The sequence below is a fragment of the Anopheles ziemanni genome, chromosome 3 (assembly GCF_943734765.1).
Source record: "Anopheles ziemanni chromosome 3, idAnoZiCoDA_A2_x.2, whole genome shotgun sequence".
In the NCBI taxonomy this organism is placed as follows: domain Eukaryota; kingdom Metazoa; phylum Arthropoda; class Insecta; order Diptera; family Culicidae; genus Anopheles; species Anopheles ziemanni.
The window spans coordinates 37,595,534-37,610,613 of record NC_080706.1 but is presented as its reverse complement, the minus strand read 5'-3'; the positions used below and the strand labels follow the sequence as shown (position 1 = coordinate 37,610,613).

The 15,080-nt window shown below is 41.0% G+C and overlaps 1 protein-coding gene across 1 annotated transcript in view; it reads right to left on the bottom strand.

The window, feature by feature from the left end:
- Positions 1–15,080, bottom strand: part of LOC131288103 (Kv channel-interacting protein 4-like) — a 52,376-nt gene that overhangs the window by 7,252 nt on the left and 30,044 nt on the right. The window lies entirely within an intron of this gene.

The following is a 15,080-nucleotide window of genomic DNA, read 5'->3' as shown; positions in this document are numbered from 1 at the left end:
ATTCAATGAACTAAACATAATACGAGAGTGGTGTAGGCACCAAAAATGGTGTAGACGAGCCCAAGTGAAAATGCTCATTAATGCAATTATAATACAAGGTAGACTGTTTATTATACGGTTCTGAGTAAATCTAGACCCAATAATCACTCGTTATCCGTACAAATTGGATTGGTTGACTAAATCGTTGGAAAAGACTTAGCTGTCATGTGCAAGGTTCAGCCTTATTGGGCTCAGCATATTCGAATGTGGAAAAAACCGACTGCATCTCATCGATAATGTTATGAATGTTGAAAGCAAAATTCAATTTCCATCATTTAACATAACATTTTATTCGACATTTTTTTCTCTTTTGCATCACTTCTTTTTCATGACAAAATTTAAAAATGTATGTATTGATGATTTGTAGAATCAAAATTTAGTTTCTATCATTTGTGTAATTTGTAAAAAGATAATCTATTCTATAAAAGATTATTGAATTAGAGAATATTAAGTTTATCAATTTAAATACGTCATTCACGTTCAGAGGAAAAAACCGCAAGAATAATAGATTTGTTATTCTTTTGAAAAATACGGGAGAGTTCTGATGGTTCACTACCTTTTCCCTTCAACCGGCATTCTCTGTGTTTATTTAAAGCCTCTGCTTCTAGCAGGGAAATGTCAGCTTGAGCCCCGGGCAGCACACTGTAACATTTAGGTCGGTTGTTTGTACCTCGCAGCAACCCACAACTGACAGTCCGGACGAAACTTAAGGGTCGCTGACTGTCTGGCCCGAAGCCTTCGTACCGTATTACATGTGGTTGAGGTGGGCTGAAGCTTGGATGTGCATACGTGCATGCCGCAGGGCAGCGTGTGGACTATTTGACTGTCTGCTGCTGTTGTCAGTTGTCCGAGGCCACGTACCGAGCACAAATCGGCAGAAAAAAATAAAACAAGCACGGCTATGTTTCGAAGAAGGTGCGTATCGTTTATTTCTGCAACATCAGCATAGTAACGTGTGCCGAGGTAAATGGTCCGAAGTAGGTGGTTAATGGTACAAAATGCCCCAAAGCTACGAGTTTGCAAGAAACAAGTTGATATGAATTTCGATAGCTTTGCTTTTAAGGTTATTTGATACGTGCTTGTCATCGCCAGAAGAAACAATAAGTTGAAATCAAATGTATACAATTTTTTTTTTACATATAATTTAACGCCATACTTGACATTGACTCATACAAAGAGTAAGTAATAAAAGATAACCAATTGAAGCTTTGAGCTTTGTCTATCTTTGCAATCATCTAAGTTTTGAGTGGTTGAAAAATAATACTAATTGAACATAAATTCAAAACAACCTGGCGTAATTTTTATAAATCATATAAGATTTTTAATATTAGTAGTTTTTCGTTAGGAATCTATTTTTAAAGTTTTAATGTAATTTCGCTAGATTAATATATCGAGGGTTATACAGGGTGCATGATAATTTTTTGTAATAAATTTAAGGACAAAATTTCTCATGTTTGCGTAAAAAATGTCCAAACCAATCCGGCAGGTTGGAATGGAAAAGCTTTTGAATTAGCTATCAGAAATAAAAACTAGAGATTAGTAAACGTAACATTTGGAGAAGGATGGCCAAGAAGGTCAAAGTATCTATAATAAAAAAAAGTAAACGTAACAATGTTGGACCAATAGAACAACCGGTCGGCCACCGTTTTTTTGACTGTTGAAACATAAAGTATACTGTATGGTCGTTAAATGTGTAGGAATGAACAGTTTTCAAGATATTCCATAACATCGATCGAGTATCTTTAAAAGCCATTATAAAATTGTCAGACCAAAGGCCCGTTTGTTTTGGTTGTGTGTAAGTTATCTGCATAAAACACAAAAAAATGTAAAAAAAAAAACAAACCGGTCATCAACAAAATAGCTTGCTGATGCAATTAAAAACTACCCCATCAGAGTTAATCAACTCGGTATCGAAGATTAACGATGTCTTGATGTTATAATCAGTGCCCAGGTCAGGTTTAATGATTCTTTTTTGAAGTCAAAGTAGTTGCTGACCGATTGTCGAAATTGTCACGTTTTCTACTTCCTGGTTATTTATTTAAATTTTAGATTAATTTGCACGTAAACATGATAGATCATTTGCAAGTTTTGTAGTTATATCGTTGAAGTATAATCTTCTTTTAAACCATGAATTTTAAATTGGAAAGAACCCTATGTTGTTGCCTATATCTATAGTTTGTGCATAAATTTAGATAAAAAATCTTTGAAACTCGTTGTACAACGTATTTGTGTTAATTAATTTAAAGTCTTTCTTGGTCTGAAGATATTATCAGAACGGGAAGATTATTAAATTAACTAACTAAAAATGTACATAGGAAAACAGTTTGGAATACAAAATTCGCAAATTTGCGAGATCTACGGAATTCGCATACGACAAGAATTTCAACTAAACAAAATTTACTGCAATCCTTATTAGCAAGTTCATCAAAACAGTAAACGAAATAGTATATAAAAAATCACTTTTTTGAGATGTTATCTTCCATACGAAACGTACTATACTCTTCTGTATACCCGACTGTGCAAGATAAATGTCTACCCGTCTTTAAAACAAACTTCCCTAATGTTACCCCCACGTTGACTGTACTCCCCATTCAAGTAGCCTGCAAACCGACACGTTTGAATATTTTATTCCTCTTGACCTAAAGTGGGCAGCGCACTGCCCGAGCGACGCAGATTTCCTTAATGTAAGCAGTATAAAGCATGCTCGCCGGGTGCAACTTGTGTGCCGGGGGCTCGTCTCGAGCGCCCGGTAGGTACACGTTGGATTCGGATTGACAAATGAAAATTTACACACAAACGACGCGCACGCACACAGCCGGGACTGTGTGAATCGAAACGGTCCACAACGACGTAATCCTTCGGCGGGCCGCTCGCAATGCGTCGGTGCCTAAGGACCATGGTTATTTATAAACAGGACGAAAACAAATGATACATTGTACAATGCTCTCCGCTAAAGGATGGTGCACTTAAATGAAGCAAAAGATGCTTATCCTCGTGACAAATGTTTTCGTAGACGCGGGGCGCGAGATAGTGGGTGGGCAAGACAAGTGGGCGCATAAGATGGCGGTCGCGCGCTGCAAAAAATACCGCTGCTGGTGCGTATGCTTCAATATTTTTCTGCTGTCGGTCCCGTTTCGTCTTCTTTAAGCTTGTTGTTCCATGTAATATTCGAAAAGGAAGTCGACGTTTCCGACAAGCGGAACCGAGCGGTGAACCTGTGTACTAAACATCCTTACAGCAGCGTAATGCTGGGCATGACGTCGACACACGGAAAGGCTCATGTTTTGAGCCTCTTGGATGTGGAGGGAAAATTCTAAAGAGCCACGCTTTGTCTTTTCGCTTGTCGGGCATCTCCCAAAATCTCCACCTCGCCCCGATTTCGTCCCCGGTAAACGGTTGTTGTTAATGTTTTTAATGGTGTACCTTCCCGCTGCTGGATGTAGGACTGGACAATGCAAGAAAAGGGCTCGAAAACCACGAACCGAGAAAAAAAGGGCAAACAAGTTTCAACCCGGGTGCCGTCTTCTGCACCGGCAACAATCGCTCGAAGAAACATTTTTCAAAGCAGCGGACAGAGGGAGGACAAATAAACTCGCACTCGGAAAACCTCCCAGCAACGAGGCCGCTACAAAATGAATAAATGTAATTCTTTGAAGTATGGCGCTTGACACGAGGTCACGGGGCCTCCGTTGGCCATGCCAGTCGTTATTTGTTGTTGTATTTGTTGCTTTATTATTTTCAGTCACGGCCAACCGAGAGCCATCTTCGCGGGGTTCCCTTTTTTGTTTCGTTGGCTCGTCTTAAAATTTAATTGCGCTTCCACGAAATTGTTCGGCCAGTCAATGGTGTTTTTGCCGTGTTGTGCCTGCCCAAATCATCACAGGCGCACCATCCAGGCACACCAACAGGCTCCGGCCACATCGTTCGAGTCGTTTTTCGGCCGCTCAAGAAGAGCGACCACTTTTAGACTTCTTTACGGGAGGGCACAATGGGGTTGCTTTAGAAACTTGGCGCACGAAACATAAAGTGTCACAATTGTTGTAATCAACGTAATTAGCAGAGCTCGCGGGAATGTCGAGCTCCATCTCGGCCCACGCTGGCTTAATTTGTTTGCTTGCGTAAGAAGATGGAGATGGTTTTTCGATATGGTAATTAGGTAATTGTTTCACTCGAAACGCATTCGTTTGCGGTGTTAAGCACCACATTAACCTCCACGTTAAATACGATGAAAATGACTGTTTCAATGGGTTTCTAAATTGTGAAATAATGCTACCGAAACTTGTAAAGTTCATTACGATCCATTTGCTTTTGGTGTCTTATGAATGTACAGGAGGCTTTCGAAGTGGAAACTTTTAATCTGATCAAACACAGCAACTGCCGGCCCGGACAAGGCTCTGATGAATTTTGTATGGGGAAAATTATTTTGGGTGAACAACAAAAATACCCAGACACATACACACACACACCCACATATATCGGTCAGTTTGTCCTTAAGCTCAGATTTTCTTTTTCCCTCCTCCAAGGATGTGGCCTTTAATACGGCGCAAAGAAAAGCGCAGCCACGTCGGGTAAAGTGTTTGCTCAAATTAAATATTCGCCCCCGTAACATCTTGATGGGGCTCGTCCCGGGGCGGGTTTGGGTTTTTGGTTTTCGCTTTTTGGTTTTACGCACACCGGCGCCATTTTGGTCTTCCGATGAACCGCCATCAGTTTGGGTCGCGCTTGATGTTTCGTCCCCTAAGACTTATGGTGGTTTTGGATGATGGGATCTGGCGATTCGCAGCTAATCCCATTCGGTTTGTAATTATGTCCTAATCAGTCAATTCTAACGCAACAAATTGTTTGTTCGATGAAGCTAGGCATCTTGACCAAGAGCCGCTTTTTTATTAGAATAAATCTGTATTCTCACTTTTCAAAACTTCAATAAGATCATCAAAAATTTTGAAATGAAAAGTGCTAAACCTACCATTAATCTCGTTAAGTATAAAGATTTCTTCCAGTGAATTTATTTCGTAAACTCATTCTCAATCGCCCCCGAATGAGGAATGGAAATGCCAAAATTACTACCCATTAAGACGGTTTTAATTAAGTAAGTCATATTTTATGCGTCACTCAGAGTCTCCGAACGTGCACGTCAAGTAATTTTGCATGCAGTTGGTTGACGTACCGAAGCGTTCAATTCGGTCTAGTGAATCAGATAAACTCCACCGTCGTCAAGACTTCGGTTTGTCATCGACGAAGACTTGTGTGACCCGAGTGCAAAAGTGAGACACGAAAGATGCGTGCTGCAAACTGATGGCATGACGAACACCGTCAAAGTTTTAATTCAATTTAATGGTAGCAATGGAATAACTTTTTGATTGAACTTCTTAGGCACTCTTCAACTCCGGAGATCCCTCCGATTCGTATGTTGATTGAAAGCTTTTTTGCGTACTTGTGCTCTTTTTTCGGTGAATTTACATACAATTAAACAAATCATCAGTCGATCAGTGTGATTGGTAAAGTTCTTCGGTCACTTGGTGGGACTTTGAGAAAAGACAGTTTAAATTAGATTCCGGATTTTTTCGATTAAGTCAGCTTTCGATGACTGGGCATCAAGTTTTCTATTCAATGTCGTATAAGAAACATATGAAAATTTAGTTTTGCTTTTTTATTGAAGCATTTTCTTTATACATGGTTTGATTATTTTAATCCTGTTTATTTTTAAACTTCATCCATATTATCTAGTTTCTTCTTCGCGAACCGCTAACAAGTCAAAAAAGCTTAAACTTCAATGAAAACTGTTGAATTTTTCTTAGGACAAAAATTTTTTTTAGGAAACCAGATAAGGTTAAATAATCATCCATTGAAGAGATCTATGCTAAAAATTGCTTTCATCTCGAAAGAAAGCTAAATCTGTCACTCCACTTTCAATCACTTCCCCATTTCGTTTAATAAATCCAATATTTTCCTGATGCATCTGATTTCCTTCCGGAAACGGTTTTGAAAATTCTTGGAAAACGGATGAAATACGACTTCATCGAATGCGTACCGTGAAATTTGAAGCTTGACGAGTAGCATTTGTAGGAACGGGAAAATTTTGAAAAAGAACCAACAAAAAATAATCAAAGATTCGATATCCCCGTCCACTCGATCAACTCGATTGGTCAGGGAATGAATCTTTCCTATCCGTTTTGTGTTTGATCAAATTTGCTTTCGCATCAGCTTCGTCCTTGGGAAGTCACGTATCGCTCTGTCGCATAGCACGAACGGAAGAACACACCGACGCCGTGTGCGTTGGCACGGCAAACTGCGTCGAGTTCGTTTCGGGAACACGGATCGTTATTTGCATTTTCATCTCAAGGATTTCGGGTCAAAGGAAAAGGAATCCATTTTGCGCAGGGAGCATTCGAGTGGAATCTAATTTTATCATCCTTCCCATTGTGCCCATGTGTTATCTCCCCGGGGGGGGGCGACTGAGTGACCGTGTGTGCGTGGTCCAGTGTCGATCCTCTTTGCTTCGGGTTTCCCCCAAAAAGGCTCACGAGCGACAAGCAAAACGGAACGGGTGCTAGAACCCGATGAAATACATTGTACGATACGATCGACCCAAGCGTGTAGGAGCCGTTATTTATGTTACTGCTTTGCAGAATAAATACTTCGTGCGAACTCCGTGAGGCAAACACTACAAGCCTTTGGAATGCCTTGTACGGGGTTGGTTGGATGATATTGCTTTGATACCACTCTGGGACTTGGCTAATTACATTTAACTCTGTAAACATTATGATAACAGCCCGAATTACTACGGGTTAGATTATGCACGAGTATGTCTTGCAGCCAAACAGATCGGTCAACCATGTTCACTCAATCCACTTGGATTTGAGGTGTTTAGGAACGGTGGTTGGATAGCATTTAGGTGAAGTTAATTGGGTTGCTCTCTTATTTTCTCTGTTTGATTGCTTTTTGGAACGTAGCTAATGTTAAGGGAAAAATGTTTATTGTGTCTTAAGGGCGCTTTTTCCCACCGATTTAATACAGTTTTATCATATTAGCAACTTGATTGAATAACTTGTAAAATTTTCAATAATATGCAACTTTTCTCAGAAAACATTGGTTGCTTCTATCGATGCTACTTCTTTCAGGTTTGAAAAAAGGATCATGTTGATTATCAATTGGATTTTGGTACTCTCTCAGTTAATTTTTACCATTTTGATTTTGCGAAAAAAATACAGTGTATGAGTCTTATTTTACCGATGGTGCTTCTTCATTTCTGTTCTTATCGTTTGGATATAACAATTTGGTATTCAATTAAGAATTGTTGGTTTTTAAATACATTTAATTCTAATAGTCAAAACTAGACTAGTTGGTCCAAAATTACTAAACAAATGCTTTAGTCAACCGCTTATGATAGTGTTAACAATAAAAAGAAAAGCCTAAACTGGTGGTGATAGTAATTGAAAGACGATTGGCGTCTTATGAAGTTTGAGAAAAAGAATATCGAAAGGAAACATTATATAATGAAGGAAACGATTTGACTTTTGTTTGATAGTGATAAGGAAACTTTGCCTACATGTTACCTTCACTATAATAATACAAAGAATCTCATATATCCCTTTCAATTTGTTTGCACTGTGGAAACGCTATGATGGGCTTAACCCAGGGCAATTTCGTTCGCTTTGTACGTGTTTTCGATATTCATTCCCCTTATACAAGCATGACGGTAAAGATTTTCTATCGCAAACATTGTGTGCAACTTTTACGACCCATATAAGAACTCCGCACATAAATGCCGAAAAGAATGATGTATTCAATCATGTCTCAATTAACCTACACCAAGCACAGATACACACACACACACACACACGCCGAGGAAAACCCTCATCAACGGCCTATCTGATCTCGACCGCCGTAAAAGTAAAGAAACGACAAACCCTGTTCACACGTTCACGTTCGTTCGTTCCCACCGTACGCCGGTTGGTCATACGCAGGTCGTCCGGTAATCCACTCGGCCACCCGTCCCTCACCCATTCGCTCAACATTAGAACAAGGCACGGCCGCCCAAAACCGTCCGGGTGAGTCCGGATCATGTAGGCCATACCCAAATCAATGTTTTCCGAACCCCAACGTTCACGAGCGCTTACCTTAACTCATACGGGGTGGAAAAAATGAATATCCTTTACCCAACACCCTACTTCCGGGGTGGGGGAGGGGAGGCAAATTTGAATAATAAATTAGCGCATCACGTTCGCTCGGACGGGTGAAGGATGGTAGATCAAGCGCACCTTTTTGCCACGCTGCCGTCCGATAAATGATGGACGATGAGGATTTTTTCCGACGACCATCCGACCTCGGCTCGGCTGAGGATTATCTCTTTGCAACGTATTTTAATCCGGTTGTCCGAGTTCCGGTGTCCTGTTCCGGTGGCGAACTCATTCAAATGTGACACAAGTACCTTCCATCATCGCGTATTCGTTTAATGTCTACCCAATCCCGCCCTGATGCGAGTGATTTCGAAACGATTTTCTTCTACATTCTCTCGCATACCTATCGGAGGGTCATTAAATGTGTCCCGTGTTATTATAGCGCTCTTAATCCTCATTGGTTTTAAATCTGTGAAATGGGTACACCTTCTAATGGTCGTTGCCATTTCTGGGAACCATCGGATCGTTCACAACCTCCCACACGCCCACCATTTAGAGAAAGGGGTTTATGTACAGTGAGGGTTACGGGAGCAATTTCCGGGGGATGATGGTTGTTGATTCAGTTGGCGTTATGAACTTCGTGCGAACTGCTTCCAATGCTGGGGGTGAAAATGTGGCAAAACAACTCCAGCGCAATGCCAGCAAAAATATACATTTCACTTCATGTTATTGACGCCATATTGACGTGGTACTCAGTTTCTGGGTTTTTTTCATTATCTTCACTTCTTTCCAGTACCAACCAAGCGAGGGAAAGTCGATTCGAAAATAATAATATCTTTGCATTCCGCTCCGGGTAAATTTCCTTTCGCCTTCGCCACCGTCAGGGAGGACGATATTCGTTGGACAACTCGCATGTAGCGTGTGTGTTGTTTTGTTTTGTAACCGCCTTCCGTGTTGTTCCATGCTGCCGAATGGACATTGCCGTACCCTCGCGTTTGTAGACTGCTGACCCCTCATCCCCGTCATCCGACCCACCCCTTAGAAGGCCCACACGGTCGCCGTAATCTTGTGCAAACAAACGTTGCCAAAATTTTACGCCCATCTGGGGAAATGCGGTACACGCTTTCCCGCCGGGTTAAAGGCCAACGAGCAAGCAAGCAAACGTAAAAAAAGAACATACGGTAAGTCGAATACATGCAGCCTTGACGGGACCCCGCAAGTGAAACTTTCCACCCACATGGAACAGCGTAGCATTCATCCGGTCGGACACGGTACACCGCATTAAAACCACTGTCCTCGACCAATGCGTACGACTTGGGATTTGCTGCTCCTGAAGAAAAGTGCCCTCCCCTTGGGGATGTTTATCCAGGGGGGGGGGGGTGCGGTGTGGGGGTTGTTGTGTTCCGCTATATCGCTTTTTTTCCTCGCCCCTCCTTATTGGAAACGCCGGGATGGGTAGCGCTGGAGGAGTGGAGAATGATAGACTATTTCGCATTGGGGGCAGACTTCGCACGTACTCCGCACTTTTATGGCCATTATGTTTGTGTACGCTGTTCACTTCCCGACCCGGGCCACGTGTCGGCCACCTGCATGGCGACGAGGGGGTCGCGTGAGGTACGTTTGCCCGCTGCTTAAGTTTATTTTCATTCAATCCTACCCAAGCACGAGAGCGGGTGGACAATGGTGAATGTGATTCGATTCCCATGTTATCGTACGAACTATTGCGCTGGACACGTAACGGACACGGATGTTGTAAAGAAAACAATTCACTCAACAAACGCTTCTGGTGGGCCTTGTGCATACTCTTTCCTGACCTTGCAAGTGAAATTATTTTCCTTTTCAGTGCTGTGGTACAAGCATTGCATTGCATTTAGTTGAGCGGGAAAATTATTAACCCATCAACTTATCGCAAAGTCCGGCGCAGGTGACGTAGCTTTTAGGTTTTATTTGTTTTCGCTATCCACGAGATCGATCCCGTATTGTCGATCGATTATTTGGATGTATCGAGGCCACTCCTACCACTTGATGAAGGGTCGCTACGATACGGTTTCGTTTAATCTCACTTATTCTTCACTCGAAACAAACAGTGAAGTGAAAAAAAACGAATGAATCATCATCATCACGTTTTCGACGATGTTTATAGCCTCACCTAAAACGGCCACTCGATCGGTCTCCAAGGGCAGTAAAATTTCAACGGACCCAGTTTGTTTGAGTTGCAATAAAACGGGTAATGTTGTATATCCGTTCATTTCGGTTTTTCTTCTTTTATTCAAGAAGAATGTGTCACTTGCCATCCGAATCATCTACGTTGCATGTAATCGGAAATGGAAATAAGAAGCAAATTTAAAATGTCTCGCATTGAAAATATCATTGTGGATATTTTTCAATATAGTTAGAAAACGTACTTTTGGCAACCGGTTGACGATCGTTTTCTTTAACATTAATTTAATATTTTCTTCACATGGCTCTAATTCATGTATTTTTTCTACATGATCAAATAGTTTTTAAATTTTCAGCTGATTTTTCATTTTCCATCCTGCACAACACAAAATGAAATTAAAGCTTCCATTATGATTAACCAAGAAAAACATACAAACCACCAGGCGTCTCCATTAGGAGATCAGCATTTATCCGACCTGTGTGGGCTCCGCTCCCAATGCAACCGTTTGGCACCGGCTTACCCGGCTCCAGTTATCACAGTGCAGCAGTGTGAAAAATTATAAAGTTTAATTTCTTGCCTCGGTGGTTCGAATACATTCGCAAGGAAAAACGTAAACCATAGGAAGAACTAGGATGGGTAAAATTCGTATTTTCACTCCAATATAGATACACCCTCGGAAAACTCCCTTCTAAAGTCCACTTTGGCAGGGGTGTGGTTTATCTTATTAAGTCGACCAACCGGTTGGTTGCCACGTTATTCGAATTGCGGTAGCTTTGTTTATTATTTCTTTTCATCAGTTGGTTCTGGCAACCCAACTTAGCATGCTTTCATTTATCGAACGAACCAAGGCGTTATCTTTATAAACGAGTAGTCATTCTGAAACGTTGTCGTGTGAAGGTGCTTTGTTTAAATGGTTTAGTACAGAGTTTGCCACAGTTTGATACGCCAGCTTTTATCCGACCCACAAGAAAATATTAGTTGTGCTTACAAAAAACATAATAATTAATTTTGGCTTTGATCATAACACCAATAACTTAGTGCTGTTTTTCAATAACTGTATGCTGTAACTTGTGTCAGGTAAGTTATCGTATCGTATGCATTTTTAGGTTTCTTTCGAATGTATTTTGCTACTGGTCAATTTGATCTTTTTGTTTGTCTCTTGAATTTGGTCCATAATGCAATAGTAAATAACTTGTTAGTTTTACAATGAATTATGTCATTATAGCTGCATAAAAGGAACACCAACTTTGACGAAACGAAACGTGAGTGTACTATTCAAAACTGTGTTGAATCCTCAACACTGAGATATGTTTTATACTAAAAATATGAAAATAAAACCTTGTCATGAAACAAAAACTATATGGGAGGCACTAGTTTAAGTATTATAAAAGTAACACGAGTGCAGAATTATTACTTTAAAAATTTACAGAGTATAAAAGTTTAGTCATAAAAATAAGCATCGAAATAAATATTTGAATGACATTTTTAGATAGTCAATATAAGTTACTTTTACAAGAAGAATGTTTTAATTCAAATTTAAATGTGTTCAAATATTGCTTCTTCTAATTTTTATCTAAAGATTTCCAAACAAATCAGGCAGTTTGATGAAAAATGAGCCATTGTTTGTGCATTGTTCTATATATAAAAAATGAACGGAAAAACATCCATCATTGAAATAGCATAGCTGTAGACCGCTACAATGAGAAAATCACCAGTCATAGAAAGCATGCAGTATTTGTGAATGAAAATAAATCGCACGATGAAAACATGCCGTGCGATTGCGATTGGTTCCCCTGGCATTCCTGTGTCAAACGAAAGGTAAAAACCAAATAACATTCTCATCTGCACCAAAGTGCACCGTGTGGGTGTGCGGTGCAAAATTAGCATTTTGTTGCAGGTATGTAGAGGTACGATTCGCAATGGCAAGAAATGGCACGATGCCATAAGATAAATACCACTCTTCGAGGTGAACTTCGCTCCCATCCAGGCGGTGCGCAGGTATGCGAGCACCCGGCGGCACAGTGGCCGCTGCTTGTGGGACAGATACTTGGACACATCGTTCTCCAGCTCCTTGTGCTTGAAGTGCGCCAGGAAGTCGTCGATGGTGCAGATCGAGCTTTCCAGGTTGGTCGGGCGCGACAGGCTGAGGGAGGCCGTGTTCACCACGACACCGCCCGTGATCGACGGTGTCGTAACAGTGGACTCTTCCAGGTGCGGTCCGGCCATACTGCTTCTGCTCCTGCTCCGGCTATGGTTGGCTTCTGCGTTACGTTTCAACGGTCTTGACCACCGCCGCTTGATGCCGCTCGCACCGTGACGACTCGTCGTGTCACACGCTTGTTTCACAGCACACAACTGCTTGCTTGTCCACTGCTACAAACACGCCCCCACATACACACACACTCGCACACAAACACACACACACCACACACGCGAGCGCTTAGATAACTACATCCACCGTCACAGATACTAAACTAAAGCATAGGTACATCTCATTAGTGACACTTGTGCAGGCGACAGATAAGCGAGCAATTAATTTGACGGTTTGCTGATAAAGCATTCATGTCGGGTTTGGAGATTATTTTCACACGCACGTAACGCCACACTCGTCAACTGCAGCAGAAGCTTCTTCAACACCCGTTTTAACACCAGATCGAATCTGTGCGCTCCTATCGAGCCACACCGAGCTTATGAGCGTTGCCGTTTTGGGTCGAGTATAACGTCGAATTTACTGGTCTGGTGTGTCCGCGCTGCCAACAACCTCACGGCCGCACTGCAACTTAGAGGGTGGTGAAACTCGGTGTTGCACCCTTACGCACCACCACCAACCGAGACGTAGTCGAGTTCATTCAAAACAGCCAGCCAAACAGGACCAAGAGCAGTCCGTTGAGCACCACTTCCACTATCGCCGCCGGATTTTCCCTGTTTTCATCCGGCCGGAAGCGCACGCACGTATCGGTGGGGGGAAGCGGTTGGGCGGGAAAGGGGGTGCTGCTTTCAACACGGCGCGTTTAAAATTTTTACGAACGATCTGCTGCACATTCGCCAGGGAAACACTTAATGGGTTGCCATAAAACGGTGCTCGTACGAAAAGCCGTTTGCTTCCGTTCCGCTCTCAGTTGTTCGTACGGAAGTAGCAAGAAATGATTTATGAAAATAAAATTTGAAAAAACATAACGTAGGAAAATCAAACTCAGTTTTTTTGCTTGCCAACAAAATGTTCTGCCCTGTTTACTAATTAAATGAAAAATGATTTAAGGTACAGATAAAAATTATTCTTCTTCGAAATTGAGTAAACCTCCAATGAGTCACCTCAGGGAGACAAACACAAATTTAAAGAAACATCAAACTCATTCTGCACTTAAACCTTCTGCCAAATAAATTCACGCAATAATGCAGTTCATATTCCAGTCCATTAGTAATACACACAACCGCACTGAAGGCGAGCGATGAAATACGTTTTCCATTTGGTGGGCAGTATGGGGCGGGCAAATGTGTTTCCCCTCTCCGACATGGCCCGGTAGGCGTCGGTTCGGTTTTTGAATGTGAAAACACATTCCGAGCAGCTTATCATATGGTACGCTTCGCGCCTCAGAAGAAAGCAACATTTCCAAATGGAAAAACAACGCGTAAGTGAAAGCAGCGTTAAGGTAAACGATGGCGATAGTACCTATCCGATGAGTTTTAGAACGAGAGCATGCCGACGGTGCGCGGGCCGTGCAAAGGTGTGCCAGCGCGGTGACATACGAGCTGTTGAAAATAGCCCCCCGCCCCCTTCCAAGCGGCACCTTTCGCAGGCAGGTTAATTGATATTTATGAGTCACGGGTTTTAGGGTGTGTAATGTACGCTGACGCTAAAAGATGCCGATGGTCGATCGTTCCTGCTGTCGATCGATCGTTTCCGAGAAATTTGTTTTGAAGATTCGTAAGATTTGTTTCGAAGATGTTGGAGTGAAGTGCGGTGTATTTAAATAGTGCTTGAATTAAAAACATGTTATTAAAACACTTTTCTCTAAATGTAAAACATCATATTAAAAGTTCTCAATTTTGTCAATGATTTCTAGTATATGAAATATAATACTTTACAGTAAGTCGCAATAGTATAACGATCAACTTATTCATGTTGGATGGCACCTTTTATATTGAAAAGGTTTTTTTAACGAATTCTAGAAGTTTTTTACCAGGGTCGAACTTGCTTTTTTAATAATTTCCCCTTTTTTTAGAACAATTTTGAGTTAAAATACATGACCATTCTGTTTTTGTATATGGTATGTTACTAAAACACCTTTTCAAAACAAATCGTATTTTCACACCAACTTCTATGAACCCCATTTTTTATTCGTTTATTGACCATATTTTCATTATCAAGCTCATGTTCAACTTGGACAAGTGGCTTGGATGTGATCGATCATAAGCATCCTAATTTATATCAAAATGTTACTTACAAATACTCATAAATATCTAAACTGTATCGTTTAAAAACGAAGTAAATCTCATGTTATATAGAAAATCTCCTTGAAACATAGTGTTCAGATGATATTTTATGCAATGAGTATGCTCCAAAATACTTTATTCAAAACTATCAGATCATGTTTCACAAGCGTTTTAGCTATTTATGTGTTTTAATGTGTGTTTAGAGTAACTTCAAAATTGTCTTTTTTAAATTTTTTCCGATGAACTTCTTTCCAAGCTTAATAATATTAATTAAAACTAAAATATAAAAGCTGAGGCAGAATACTTATCATAGGAATATGCTAGCG